Genomic DNA, 13,570 nt, shown 5'->3' with positions numbered 1-13,570 from the left:
GTGAAAAATGGTTTGAATTCTCTAGGTGAAATTCTAAATGGGAAATTTAGTGGGTCGATTCTTAATGTACGGTACCTAACACTATAGGAGTTCAGTGGGATACTGGGGTTTTGGGCGGGTTGGCCTGACTCTGTATACCTTGTCCTCATCTGTTTGATGACGCAGTGGCTCCCTCTTGCCGGCATCTGCTCTACAGCGCCTTCTCTAGCGCGCTCTCTCTCTCTCTCTCTCTCTCTCTCTCTCTCTCTCTCTCTCGGTGTGTGTGTGTGTGTGTGTGTGTGTACAAGGCGGCGTTGGTGGTTTTTCTCCCTCATGAAGTCGAACCCGCCATACTGTTGTGGAAGGAATGTGGCTACTGGCACCGAACCCTATAAAAGGTGAGATTCTATTCTCACTTAGCATTGGTACCTATGTACTTCTGTGGTGTGTGTGTGTACTAGTGAAAGGTTGTCTGTACCTTGGGATTATGAGGGTTTTGCTGCAAGGGTGTGTATTGTTAGAGTGGTTGGCTCTATGGCAAAAGGCAAAGACAAGCAGGCTATTGTGGAGCTAGCTGCTTCGACTCAATTCAGGTGACTTAAGACACTAATGTGGGACTACTATCCGAGCTGCTTGGATGTGTTGTGATTCACTTTTTGATATAGTAATAGACCTCGTGCATGTCTTGGCTATACTAAGTGAAAATATGAATGTTATATGGTTATCAACTTCCACTGACCCTTTGGTATCTGTGGCACTGGTCTTTTACTCGCCTTTCGAGTTTAGGGAATGCTTTTAATATATGATTGGTTTGTCATAGGCGTGTATATGAGCACCCTTTGGTATCTGCGGCACTAGTTTTTACTCTCCTTTCGAGTTTAGGGAATTCTTTCAATATATGTCTACTGACCTGTCATAGGCGTGTATATGAGCAGTGAAAAACATTGAAAGGTTGTACCCTTCCTTCAATATTGGATAACGGTTGCCTTGAGATTTTTTTAGCTAAAAAAGTAATGATAGAAGTTTTTTCTTATAACTTGGTAAATGACCCTATATTATATGGTCGGTATTGGCTTACTTTTGAGGTTTAAGATAAGTGGCCTGGACTATTTTTACCGAGGTTGCTGTTACGGTTATCTTTCTGATGAGGTGCCGCTGGGGTTTGTTATTGAGCTTGCCTTTCTTGCTCAAATACGGTCTATGTCTATTGATTGTTGTGTGACAGATCTTTGACAAAGCTGCTCATATGGCCAATTATGGTTGTGAATGGTTGGTTGTGAATATGGTTAAGAATGGTTGTGGCCGAATATGGTTGAGAAGGGTTGTGAAATATGGCCAAATATGGTTGTAAATGGTTACCTTATAGCTGATCATGTGGCCGTATATGGTTGTTTATTGCATCAATTTTATGTTATTTAATGGGGCTTGGCAGCACACTCGCTTGGCCTTTGGAACAACTGGGGGATTCTTGAATATCCCACCTCTACGTGTTATGATTAAGGGGAATTTGTTGGGTTAAAGGTTTAAAGAACCCTTTTTTGTACATTTTTATACTTTGTCTAGGTTCATATTGAACTTGGACACATTTTTTAAAGGTCACTTATAATAAAAGTGGGAAAACCCAAAACTCACTTATTGAGTTTTTTCCAAAAACGTGAGCCCTCTCTCTTCTGCTAGGGCTTCCTCTTCTGTTGGCCTTCGCCTCCCCTCTCTGCACACACACTTCACTTCCTCACGTGCTCTTTCACTTGCACACACCGCCGTGCGCTCATCAACTGGTATCAGAGCCTCGATTAGGGTTTGCCCCAAACCTGCAAACGCTGAATTTCAGCCAAGAAGGTCAACTTTCACGCGAGATTTTGCAATTTCGTCGCCAGAGGACTCGTCCCCGGACACTAGAGAGCTCCCGGCAACCCAAATTGACCCAAAACAGGCTGAAATTAGGTCAAAAACAGGAAATTACAGGTTATGACAGCAAAATACAGGTTTTGCAAATGATGTATTAAGATGTGGGAATACTTTTGCTAAGTCCCCGCTACCCGAAAACACTGAAATTGCCGAAAAACAAGCCCTAATACAGGTGTTTTAAGCAAATTTCAGATTTGCGCAGGTTTTTGCAAGTGTTTTTATGGTGCGATTACATTGGGGAAAGTGCAAATTGATGCAATCTACGCACATTTGACAAATTTTGTCGATGTATGACCATTTGTGGCTCAATTTCATGCAATTTTGATGCTACAAATTGGGGCTTTTGCGCTTACATGCTCCAAAAGGCTGTGTATTAGCTTTATGTATGTTTTCTGAGGCTAAAAACAACTAAATTTGTTGTTTTCGACCACAAATTTGCTTGCTGAAATTTTTTGCGCATAAATTTCAGAAATTGAATTTTGTGTCCAAATCGACTTATTTTGTCTCAAATTGCTCTTGTGACCATTTGGAGCTGTAGTGCACATCTCTGTGAGGCTATACTCCGATTTTTGCGCATTTTGCCCAAAAATTCAGCGTATTATCCCTCTTATTTCGTGCAACTATGGCCTCATCTTCTTCGGATGTGAAGAACTCTTCGAGATTAGGAGGTTCGATGGTATAGGTTTTGATCTTTGGAAAGACAGGATTCAAGGAATCCTATTTCTTAAGGATTGCGAAGGGGCACTTGAACAGGTGAAGCCACAGAATATGACGGATGAAGCATGGGTTAGCATGAACAGGAAGGCCGTTACATACATTAAAATGGCCATGACAGATGAGACGGTCATTGATGTGAAAGGTCTCACGACTACTTTTGATGTGTGGGAGAAGTCAAAGGGAATGTATGAAAATACAACGCGTGTCAACCAGGTCCACTTGATGCGAAAGCTTGTTGGCATGCAACTAGATGAGTCAAAGAGCGCGGCAGAGCACTTGTCATTATTCGGAGGTACTTTGTCGCAGTTACAGGATTCTGGCTTGCCCTCTTTTGATGATAAGCTGAAAGCTATCTTCTTGCTTATGACCTTACCTGAGTCATGGGAAACTTTGGTGGTTTCGTTGTCCAATAACCCCAATTTGACCTTTGATGGTGTTAGGGGTTCTATCTTGAATGAAGAAATCAGGAGGAAAGCAAGTGGAGAGGGAGGCAGCTCTGCCAACATGGTTAGAGGCAGGATAGAAAAGAAGAATGCTTATGCACAAAGGAGTAAGAGTAAGAGTAAAGAAAGGGGAAATGCAAGCAAAGACAAGGGTGATGTGACTTGCTATCAATGTGGCAGGAAAGGTCACAAGAAACCCGATTGCAGGTACTATAAAGCTAAGTTAGAAAGGAAAAAGAATGGTGGAGACAAAAAGAAAGAGAAGAAGGAAGTCAAGGCAGATGCACAGGATAGCTCAAAGGACAAAGAGAAGGCCAATGTGGCTTCTATTGTTGTGATTGAGGAGCTGTCAGATGCAGAGGACATCTTGTGTGCCACTTTGTAAGATGATGATGCTTATGACTTTGATGCCTCTCTAAATGTTCATTCACAGGACATGCAGATCACCAAGAGTGATCTTATTGATGCTTTGTTGACTGTCAATGATGCATTATCCCAGACTTGGATTGTTGATTCCGGTGCTTCATTTCATGTGACTCCTATCAATCAGTGTTTCTCTACTTTTGATGCGGGCAAGCGTGGCCATGTATACCTTGGAAACAATCATGCATGTTCCATTGAGGGTATTGGCACTGTGCATCTCTCCATAGATGGCACAAATGAGCTTGTCTTGCATGATGTTCGATATGTGCCGGGAATCAAGAAGAGTCTGCTTTCTGTTGGTCAGATGGATATGCATGGTTACATCATCTTTTTGAGAGAGGGTCATGGAAAATGACTAAAGGCTCAAGGCCGATTGTAAAGGGCACAAAGAAAGGGACACTTTACTGCATGCATGGAAAGGCCGTGTTGGGCAAGTTTATTGCATTGGCTGAAATTAACTCTCACATGGAGTTGTGGCACAAGAGGCTTGGCCATATGAGCCAAAAGGGCCTTTCTAAGCTTTGTACTTTGAACAAGCTTGATGCTAAAGGCACAAAGCTTGACTTTTGTAATGAATGTCAATATGGCAAGCAAGTAAAGCGTTCTTATTACTCTGGTGTCTCTCGTAAATCTTGTGTGCTTGATCTTGTACATTCCGATGTATGTAGCATGCCTACTAAGTCTATGGGTGGTGCATGCTATTTTGTCTCCTTTGTTGATAATCATTCTAGGAAAATTTGGGTTTATTTGCTTAAGTCTAAGGATGAAGCCTTTGCTGCGTTTAAGAGATTTCATGCATTTGTGACCACCCAAACAGTTAGAAAGGTAAAATGCTTGCGTATAGACAATGGGGGGGAGTACACAAGTGCTGAATTTAACAAGTTTTGTGAAAATTTGGGCATTAAGAGGGAGCTTACTGTACCATACAGCCCCTCTTCTAATGGTGTGGCTGAAAGATTCAATAGGACACTTTGTGAGAGGGTGAGATGCATGCTGTCCACAGCTAATCTCTGTCATGGATTGGGTAGAAGCTTTGAAAATTGCAATGCATATATGCAATCGATCCCCTCACATGTCTTTGAAAGGTGACATCTCTGAAGAGGTTTGGTCTGGCAAGCCTGCTTCATATGATCACTTACGCATTTTTGGTTGCGAAGCTTTTGTGCATGTTAGACCTGAGTTGAGGAGTAAACTAGATGCGAAGTCCATTAAAGGCCTCTTCATGGGATATGGTGAAGAAGGCGAAATGGGTTACAGGATTTGGTTACCTCAGCTCAAAAGGGTTGTACGCAGCCGGGATGTTGTTTTTAATGAGGCAAGGCTGCTTCAAAACAATTGTGTCTCAAAGCATGACCATAAAATGGTGAAATTTCAGCATGACCAGCCACCTGTTAGGCCTATTTTGACCCTCAGGATGCATCACAAATGGTTAAAAGTTTGAGCCAGATGATGTTGGACAGCAAATTGAGGCTCCTGAAGGGCATGCCAAGAAACAATGCTGAAAATGGTGCTGAAAATGATGTACAGCAGCCCATTGTTGATGATTTTGTAGTTCCACCTGATGTAAACCCATTGCCGGATAATGTGGATCATTGGGTGAGGCGGTCTACTCGTCAAAGACGGCCTCTGAGTCGATATGACCTCTCTTTGCATTTCATTATGTTGACAGATGAGGGAGAGCCTCTTACGTATAGAGGCAAAGACATGTGAGCATAGCGACAAGTGGGAACTTGCTATGCAGGAAGAGATTAAAGCTTTGCATGCTAATCATACTTGGGATTTGGTTGAATTGCCCAAAGGAAGGAAGGCTATTCCTAACAAATGGGTGTATAAAATCAAAACTGTTGATGCAAAACCCAAGTATAAGGCAAGGCTTGTGGCAAAGGGATATGTTCAAACCACGGGCATAGACTTTCAGGAAGTGTTCTCTCCTGTTGTGAAGATGACCTCTTTGTGTGTATTGTTTGCCATTGTGGCTGCTCTTGATTTGGAAATGGACCAAATGGATGTACATACCGCTTTCTTGCATGGTGATTTGGAAGAAGAGCTTTACATGAAGCAACCCGAGGGTTTTGTTATCCCTGGCAAGGAACATTTGGTATGTATGCTCAATAGAAGCTTGTATGAGCTGAAACAATCATGTAGACAGTGGTACAAGAAGTTTGATCGCTTCATGCTTAAACATGGTTACAAAAGAAGCCATGCAGACCATTGTTTGTATACCAAACGTGATGAGGATGGCAGCCCTATCATTCTTGTGCTCTATGTAGACGATATGTTGATAGCTGCAAAGAAAAGAAGCACTGTAGATGCTCTTAAAGGACAGCTGAAATCTGCGTTTTCAATGAAAGACCTTTGGGCAGCTGAACATATACTTGGAGTGCGTGTTACACGGCAAAGAGACAAGTGCCTATTGTATTTGTTGCAAGAAAAGTACATTGAAAAGGTGTTGGACAGATTTAACATGGCTGAAGCAAAGCCTCTTGGTGTGCCATTATAGCCATATGTTAAAATCTCCAAGGATGATTGTCCCAAGTCAAAGGAAGAAGCCAATGACATGCAAAGTGTGCCTTATGCTTCAGCTTGTGGTTCACTTATGTATGCTATGGTTGCTACTAGGCCTAACATAGCCCATGCAGTGGGAGTTGTGAGCCGGTTTATGGCTATCCAGGTAGGTTGCATTGGGATGCAGTGAAGTCCATTATGAGGTACTTGAAAGGGACTAAAAACAGATGCCTCTGCTATGGTAAAGGACCAATGGAGTTGAAGGGATTTTGTGACTCTGACATGGCTGGTGATGTGGATACACGGAAATCCACAAGTGGCTATGTATTTACTCTTGCGGGAGGTGTTGTTTCATGGTGTTCTAGATTGCAAAAGATTGTTGCATTGTCTACTACAGAGGCTGAATATATTTCAGCCATTGAGGCTTCCAAAGAAGCTATTTGGTTAGGATGCCTATGCAGTGAGTTTGACTTGCCTGCCAAGGCACCTATGCTTGGTTGTGATAGCCAGAGTTCTATATGTATGGCAAAGAACGCCATGTTTCATGCACGCACAAAGCATATTGATATGTGGTATCACTTCATACGAGAAGTGCTTGAGGATGGCCTTATTACATTGGTTAAGGTCCATACATCACAAAATCCAGCCGATGCTCTCACTAAGTGCTTACCCAAAGCACAACATCATCTATGCATAGAGATGGTGGGAGTCACGTAGCTTAAAGGCGCCATTTATGCCTTTAAGTGGGAGGTTGTTGGGTTAAAGGCCTAAATAACCCCTTTTTGTACATTTTTATACTTTGTTTAGGTTCATATTGAACCTGAACACATTTTTAAAAGGTCACTTATAATAAAAGTGGGAAAACCCAAAACTCACTTATTGAGTTTTCCCCAAAAACGTGAGCCCTCTCTCTTTTAGCGCTTCCTCTCTTGCTGGTCTTTGCCTCCCCTCTCTGCACACACTGCACTTCCTCGCGTGCTCTTTCACTTGCACACACCGCCGCGCGCTCATGAGAATTGAGCACTCATACTTACTACCTTTTATGTGGTTTTTTCGATTCCATTTAGGAAGGTGTAGTACACGTACACACACACACACGCATGCGCGTACACAGACTCTAGCAAGCCGGAACTTTGTGGGGAATTCCATTGGGTCACATGCTTGAGTTTCTGTGGTGTTTTTGACACTGTTCATCAAAGGTGAGCCTCCTTCGTCATTGTGGATTTTGATGGTATGTCCATTGGAGTGCGACTCTCACCGGATACACTCATCTCCATTCACAGATCATTGGCCACATTAGAGGCATGTTGCTTGGTGTGCAAAGTTGTAGGAGAAAGGTTGTCAGCAAGACACGTTTTGGACTTCCAAAAACAGGTGGCCCCAAAAGCTACAGCCTCCAAAAGCTACCTCTTGAGAAAAGCTCATGCCACAGAGGTTGCTGTTTTGCGTATGGACTGCCACGTGGTGGTCTATGATTTCCAACGTGATTTATTGAAATATGTGTTAGATTTTGGTCCATGTGATTTGATAGCCTTGCTTTAATTTTTAATGCTTGGTCCCTTCTAGTGGCCCTAGGCAGTCCATTGTAGGGTGAAAACATCATCACACTTGTGACATACCCCCCTTCTTGAGAAGACTAAATCGTCCTCGATTACATTTGCAAAATAGACATTAGGAATAAAACTACCTCAGTAGACACTGGCTCTATGTACCCATGCACCAAATTGCGCACATTCAACACTTGCACAAAGACGATAGTCACTGAACATTCACATCAATATCCCCGTGGATATCTTAAATGAGAATAATGATCATTGTAACTTATTTAGCAATCACATCCTAACCGTGCTGACCTTTTCATGTCTTAATCTTCTGAATCTTGTTACTATCACATTCACAAACCCATCAAGTGAAAGATATAGAAATGTTGCAGTCATTTCATCTTTTTGACACATAAACAATACACACATGAGAGAAGACATGTAACAAGTTCATTTTAGGAATTCCTATTTCAATGTACATCGTTTCATAAAGTCATCTAAAACAATACCATCAGCTTATCAGTATCCTTAAAATTTCACGTAGAAATTAGTGAATTTATGTATTTTAGGCAATCTGTGACAAAGGAGTGGAGTGGATCCCCTCTTGTGCATCATGCACTGCACCCGATTCAAACCGTTGATTGATCGTGCACTTTCGGAATAGTGGGTGCTAAACCAAAAGCCTCAAGGTATAGCTCTACTAACTGAGAAGAATCTATAAGTCGTCCTCCTCCTCCATCCACATCCACTTTGCATCAAGAGCTAGATAGTTTCTGAACTTGACTAAATATTGGGAGACCAGCTTACCCTTTACTTTCCTTTCCTTGTGCACTAGGACCTGTGAAGCTGGCCCGTGGGGCGGTAGGCTTTGGCTTTCACCCGAAATTCTTTACTTTAGACACACACAGAGAGAACGTGCAAAGGAAACCTGCGACGGGAATTAACACTTAATCACACACAGCTCGGAAGCTAGAATGCTCCGAGCAGACGCCGACAACCTGTAGGCCCCAAAATTGGTGCCCCTTTCGGTATTTCTTTATTCTGTAGGAGGGTAAGTTACAAAGAAGAGTCCTGGGAATCCTTTATCTGTATCGAGCTAGATACCACCTGTTTTGGCCAAATTTCGGTAGCATAACAGCCCCAAAACTTGCGCGAAACCAATTCCCTTGCTGGAACTCTCTTCCACCGGCATAAACCCTCTGATTCCTGCCCAAAAACAGTAAATTCAGCACGCTGTATTTACTGGTTTTTGCCCCGTTTTCAGCCCCAAACAGTCCCCTGAACGTCCTCTGCCAGTGGAGCACGATTCCCAATGGTTTTGGCGTCCGTATGGCTGAAAAACAGTCAATTTACAGCGCATACACAACGCTGAATTTGCACCTGTACGGTGAGGTTATGAACCTCACCGGTGCCTGCTTTGGAGTAGCAACTAGCTACCCCTGTTCTTGCTCAAGGAGGTTCTTGCCTCGGCACAAAAGCATGAACCCACACAGCTGTACATCAATCAAATTAAGAGCCCTCTTGTGGGGCATCACATAACTGCACGTAGGGGAGAGAGAGAGCAGTGTGTAGCGTGTAGGGCATCACTCCTAGCACCACATTGTACATAAGAGGGAAAGAAAGCACTCCATAGCTTTTAACCTGTGGTGATAGGTTCTCAATGAAGTATCCCCCCAAACATAGATCGAGTGCCTAATCTTCTGCCCTTGACCTGTAATGCATCTGTGAACAAATAGATGCAAAAGGGGAAGATTTCCATGGCTGCCAAAACTTGCGTATCGCTGAAAACGCAGCAAAACAGCCTTGTAAGCACGCATCTGATGCCTTCCAATGCTGAAAATGAGCCCCTCGGACCTAGATAAAGTCATGGGAAGCTCAAAAATGGAGAGAAATGGCTGAAAATCACAGTTGTCAGCCTCCAAAAGTGCTCCAAAAAGTCAGTTACGAGTTCTGTTCTCCCAGACTTGGCAAATTGACCAAAAAGTGCCACTTGGCACTTATGCATGTAAATTCCCCGTATTGGGCTTCCTGCTTAAAAATCTCTCAACTGGTGCATCAGTTGACTTTGCAGCAGCGTAATAAAATGTTCCTCTTAGTCATTCCGAAGGTAATGACGCGAACACATTTCATGGCCCAAAATAGCAGTTTTCTAAATTTTAGGAGATGCTTCTGTTGGGCTCCCACTGGTCATCTGACCATCTATCCTCATTGGGACTGCATCCAAAAGTGCAATGTGGCCCAATTGTCGGATACTTTCTGTTGGTGATCCTACCTTGATTTTATGCCTTTATTGAGTTCACTTCCTAGTATCCACCAACTTGCTTAGTGCGACCGGGGAACCTACATGATCTTGTATTGAGCCTAGATATCCTCTTACTATACGAATTTCAGTGCCGACCCACTTCCCATCTGCGGTGAAACTACCGTTCACATTGGCCATACAATGTCCGACCATTTGCAACTTCAAAAAGAGGGTCTCAAAAATAAAACAAAAATCATTGGCAAGAAACCAACAACTAAGGTTAGCAATTGTCACGTCCTCGTGACATACCTCCCTCTTGAAAATTGCAAACGTCCTCGATTGCATACCATAAATACATGCCACTGATGATCTTGTGTTGTTAGCACTCTTTTATCATCGCATGTATCCGCAAGAAAGGTCGTAACACATAGATACAAATGACTTAATGAGACCTTCATACTTTTGTCATTTCCATCTATTACATTGAATTCATATGTACATATGATGTGCTAGCTCTATCATTATCCCTCCTTTGCACACGTTGGGTTGGGGCATAAGTAGGCTGTAACCCAAAGACCTCAAGGGAAAGCTGCAATACATTTGGTGACTTTGACAGTTCATGCTCTTCCATCCACTTTGCATACATAGGTGGATAGTTCTTGAACTTCACCACCTGGCATCTTGCAACCTGTCCCTTAACTTTTTACTGTGTAAGTGGCTCTTGCCTCTGCAAACGAGCATAATTCCACAACGTTGCAGCGTACATCCCATGCCCAAGTAAGCTCAAATTTCAAGATGATTTACCAATGCGTCAAAGAATCCAAGCAATCCCCTCAGAGAATCAACGAGCAGCGTGCCACCTGGCAGACCCACAGCACTCCCGCAGGAGATCTAGTGGCCAATCTACCACCGTGAGACCTCTCCCTATCTCATCTTGGTTCATGCTTGCAAACCTAAAAGTGCAACAGAAAATCAGCCCTAATTTGACCACCTTTCGGCAGGGAGAACATGCGGAATTTCCTGTCTGTCCAGTGAACAGGAACCCTCTTCCATAATACCCTTCCCTTTTTCGGCCATAGTGTAATCCCGCGTTCTTGTACTCTGTGTCTTTACCCAAAACAACCGAGGCTCACTCTTTGAGGAAAAAGTGATTGATGTCCTGGCAACGGAACCTTGAAACCGGCCCGTGGGGCGGTAGGCTTTGGCTTTCACCCGAAATTCTTTACTTTAGACACACACAGAGACAACGTGCAAAGGAAACCTGCGACGGGAATTAACACTTAATCACACACACGGCTCGGAAGCTAGAATGCTATGAGCAGACGCCGATAACCTGTAGGCCCCAAAATTGGCGCCCCTTTCGGTATTTCTTTATTCTTTAGGAGGGTAAGTTACAAAGAAGAGTCTTGGGAATCCTTTATCTATATTGAGCTAGATACCACCTGTTTTGGCCAAATTTCGGCAGCATAACAGTCCCAAAACTTGCGCGAAACCAATTCCCTGCTGGAACTCTCTTCCACTGGTATAAACCCTCTGATTCTTGCCCAAAAACAGTAAATTCAGCACGCTGTATTTACTGGTTTTGCCCTGTTTTCAGCCCCAAACAATCCCCTAACTGTCCTCTGCCAGTGGGGCACGATTCCCAATGGTTTTGGCGTCCGTATGGCTGAAAAACAGTCAATTTACAGCGCATACACAACTCTGAATTTGCACCTGTACGGTGAGGTTATGAACCTCACCGGTGCCTGCTTTGGAGTAGTAACTAGCTACCCCTGTTCCTGCTCAAGGAGGCTCTTGCCTTGGCACAAAAGCATGAACCCACACAGCTGTACATCAGTCAAATTAAGAGCCCTCTTGTGGGGCATCACATAACTGCACGTAGGGGAGAGAGAGAGCAGTGTGTAGCGTGTAGGGCATCACTCCTAGCACCACACTATACATAAGAGGGAAAGAAAGCACTCCATAGCTTTTAACCTGTGGTGACAGGTTCTCAATGAAGTATCCCCCCCAACATAGATCGAGTGCCTCCTCTTCTGTCCTTGACCTGTAATGCATCTGTGAACAAATAGATGCAGAAGGGGAAGATTTCCATGGCTTCCAAAACTTGCGTATCGCTGAAAACGCAGCAAAACAGCTCTGTAAACACGCATTTGATGCCTTCCAATGCTGAAAATGAGCCCCTCGGACCTAGATAAAGTCATGGGAAGCTCAAAAATGGAGAGAAATGGCTGAAAATCACAGTTATCAGCCTCCAAAAGTGCTCCAAAAAGTCAGTTACGAGTTCTCCCAGACTTGGCAAATTGGCCAAAAAGTGCCACTTGGCACTCATGAATGCAAATTCCCCGCATTGGGCTTCCTGCTTAAAAATCTCTCAATTGGTCTATCAGTTGACTTTGCAGCAGCGTAATAAAATGTTCCTCTTAGTCATTCCGAAGGTAATGACGCGAACACATTTCATGGCCCAAAATAGCAGTTTCCTAAATTGTAGGAGAAGCTTCTGTTGGGCTCCCACTGGTCATCTGATCATCTATCCTCATGGGGACCGCATCCAAAAGTGCAATGTGGCCCAATTGTTGGATACTTTCTGTTGGTGATCCTACCTTGACTTTATGCCTTTATTGAGTTCACTTCCTAGTATCCACCAACTTGCTAAGTGCGACGGGGGGACCTATATGATCTTTTGCTCTAAGCCTAGACATCCTCTTACTATACGAATTCCAGTGCCGACCACTTCCCGTCTGCGGGTGAAACTACCGTTCACATTGGCCATACAATGTCCGACCGTTTACTTCAAAAAGAGGGTCTCAAAAATAAAACAAAATCATTGGAAAGAAACCAACAACTAAGGTTAGCATTGCCGCGTCCTTGAAACTGGCCCGTGGGGCGGTAGGCTTTGGCTTTCACTCGAAGTTCTTTACTTTAGACACACACACATAGAACTTGCAAAGGAAACCTGCGAGCCAGGAATTAACACTTAATCACACACGCGGCTCGGAAGCTAGAATGCTCCGAGCAGACGCCAACAACCTGTGACGAAAACCCAAATGAAGCCTCTCCCAGCTTAAAAGTTAACATGCTTTTTTCTGCATGAGGCAAGTTCATGAAAAAGTGACACTTGGCGCATTTACAAGCTTTTGCCCGTTTCGGGGTTGCCGCCTAAAAATCTCTTGACTGGTCACCCAGTTGACTTCGCGGCAGAGTTGTAAAGTGTTCCCCTAGTCATACCGGAGGTAATGACGCGAACACATTTCGTGGCCCAAAATAGCAGTTCCCTAAATTTTAGGAAATGATTCCGTTGGGCTCCCACTGGTCATCTGACCATCTATCCTTATTGGGATTGCATCCAAAAGTGCAATGTGGCCCAACTGTCGGATACTTTCTGTTGGTGATTCTACTTGACTTTATGCCTTTATTGAGTTCACTTCCTAGTATCCACCAACTTGCTAAGTGCGACGGGGGAACCTACATGATCTTGTATTGAGCCTAGATATCCTCTTACTATACGAATTCCAGTGCCGACCCACTTCTCGTCTGTGGTGAAACTACCGTTCACATTGGCCATACAACGTCCGACCATTTGCAACTTCAAAAAGAGGGTCTCAAAAATAAAACAAAAATCATTGGAAAGAAACCAACAACTAAGGTTAGCAATTGTCACGTCCTCGTGACAACCTGTTATGGAACGAAAATCTCTTCTGTCTCTTCCACTTCTGGTTGTTCCTCCAGCTCCTTGTCCTCTGGCACTTCACCTTTGAAAGGTCTCAAGAGACAAACGAAAAGCATTGTTTATCTGGCAACTTTAGTCGAAAGAA

At 43.6% G+C, this 13,570-nt stretch overlaps 1 protein-coding gene across 1 annotated transcript in view; it reads left to right on the top strand.

Annotated features, from left to right (window-relative positions):
* The window catches only part of LOC147465400 (uncharacterized), a 97,569-nt gene that overhangs the window by 16,023 nt on the left and 67,976 nt on the right, over positions 1–13,570 (top strand). The gene's annotated exons all lie outside the window — the stretch shown is intronic.

The sequence above is a fragment of the Adiantum capillus-veneris genome, chromosome 1 (genome assembly GCF_014529385.1).
Source record: "Adiantum capillus-veneris isolate H3 chromosome 1, ASM1452938v2, whole genome shotgun sequence".
NCBI classification, from domain to species: domain Eukaryota; kingdom Viridiplantae; phylum Streptophyta; class Polypodiopsida; order Polypodiales; family Pteridaceae; genus Adiantum; species Adiantum capillus-veneris.
Note: the sequence above shows the minus strand (reverse complement) of the source record. Positions and strands in the feature narration are given on the sequence as shown.